Source organism: Dioscorea cayenensis, chromosome 8 (assembly GCF_009730915.1).
Source record: "Dioscorea cayenensis subsp. rotundata cultivar TDr96_F1 chromosome 8, TDr96_F1_v2_PseudoChromosome.rev07_lg8_w22 25.fasta, whole genome shotgun sequence".
Classification (NCBI taxonomy): domain Eukaryota; kingdom Viridiplantae; phylum Streptophyta; class Magnoliopsida; order Dioscoreales; family Dioscoreaceae; genus Dioscorea; species Dioscorea cayenensis.
This window is the reverse complement of record NC_052478.1, coordinates 13,024,058-13,025,919: the sequence shown is the minus strand read 5'-3', so window position 1 is coordinate 13,025,919 and position 1,862 is coordinate 13,024,058. Positions and strand designations below refer to the sequence as shown.

Genomic DNA, 1,862 nt, shown 5'->3' with positions numbered 1-1,862 from the left:
TGGAAGTGCGCAGGAATGGTCTCCCAAGTATCAAAGAAACATCCGCATCCTCATCGACGTCCAACACCACAAAATCTACAGAAAATATATATTTGTCAACTTTGAAAAGCACATCTTTAATGATGCACCTCTGATGTGTCACTGTTCGGTCCACCAATTGCAATGTCATCCGAGTGGGCCTAGGCTCTCCCAAGCCCTGGAAGAAGGCATATGGCATGACGTCGATAATGGCCCCTGAATCTGCCAATGCCATTTATTCACCCAAGTTGCCAATGTTACACAGAATGATGAAGCTTCCTGGGTCTTTCTTCTTGTTCGGCATATTCTTTTGCAAGACCACCGAGCAAGATGCATCTAAAATCACGGAGGCACTCTCCTCTAATTTCCTCTTATTGGTCAACAATTCCCTCAAGAAGTTTTCAAATTTAGGCATTTGGCACAATGCCTCAACAAAGGGAATGTTGAGGTGGAGTTGCTTGAACAAACTCAGGAACTTCTTGTAGTATTCATCCGTTTGGTCATTCTTCAATCTAGAGGGATAAAGGAGTCTTACCTTGAAAGGTGGGGTCACCACCTCCTTCTCTTTGCTTGCTTCCTTCTCAACCTCTATGACCTTAGTTGCGTCTAAATTGGGCTTCTCAATCAGAAGCCTACCCTCAATCTCATGACCACTTCTCAAAGTGATCGCCTTCACATGCTCTCTAGGATTGGTCTCGGTACTACTTGGCAAGCTTCCTTGTGGTCTCTCCGATAGAGACTTTGCAATTTGCCCCACTTGATTCTCAAGATTGTGCAAGGAAGCAGTGTGGTTGCGAAGTGTAGCCTCGATTGATTGAAACCTTGTATCCGATGATTACACAAATCTAGTCAAGGCCTTCTCTAAATCGGTCATTCAGGTCTCCAACCTAAAACTCGATTCTCCATGTTCGGGGTTGGTTACTGTTGGAAACCCGGCAGTGCCATGGCCTTTTGTGGTCCTTGGTTGCTCCATGAAAAATTGGGATGATTCTTCCAACCTGGATTATAGGTGTTGCTATATGGATTCCCTTGGTTCCTCATTGCATTACCCACAAATTCGACTTTCTCCACCGAAGATGCATCACCAATAGAGATTGGGCAATTGGATGGAGCATGCCCTCCACCGCATCCGATGCAAGTAATCATGCCCGCCACCCTATTAGAAGTTAGAAGGTCTAACTTCTTGCTCAATGATTCCACTTGGGCCACAAAAAGAGGTTACCGCATCTATTTCATGGAGCCCAGCCATCTTTTTCCTTTCCTGCGCATTCCATTGATAACTATTCATGGCCATGTCTTCCACTAACTGTCGGGCTTCTTCTGGGGTTTTACTCCCCATTGTACCTCCTGCGGCGTCATCTAGTAATTGGGTTATTCTCGGATTCAACCCATTATAGAAGGTTTGGATAATCATCCATCCGGGAAATTCATGTTGTGGGCACCTCCACAAAAGATCCTTGAAGCGCTCCCATGTCTCATACATTGATTCCAACTCCATCTGTACAAATGACGATATCTCATTGTGAAGCTTAACCGACTTCCAGGGAGGAAAATACCTAGCAAGAAAAGCTTTGACTATCTCATTCCAAGTCGTGATGGATGCTTTGGGCAAGGAATAAAGCCACTGCTTGGCTCTTCCCTTGAGAAAGAATAGGAAAGCCCTCAATCTAATAGCATCATCTGATACACCATTAATGTTCAGCCTATCACAAACTTCCAAGAAGTTGTCTATGTGGTTGTTTGGGTCCTCATCAGCCAAACCGTTGAATTACGCTGACTGCTAAATCATTTGGATGAATGCCGATTTCATCTTAAACTTTAGAGCTATCATCAACGATCGCACA

General features: G+C 44.5%; 1 non-coding gene across 1 annotated transcript; it reads left to right on the top strand.

Moving 5' to 3' along the window:
• Window positions 1–1,442: 1,442 nt before the first annotated feature.
• LOC120268172 lies at window positions 1,443–1,548 on the top strand. The gene has a single exon (XR_005538841.1). It is a non-coding gene; the product is annotated as a small nucleolar RNA R71 (small nucleolar RNA).
• The last annotated feature ends 314 nt before the right edge of the window (window positions 1,549–1,862 follow it).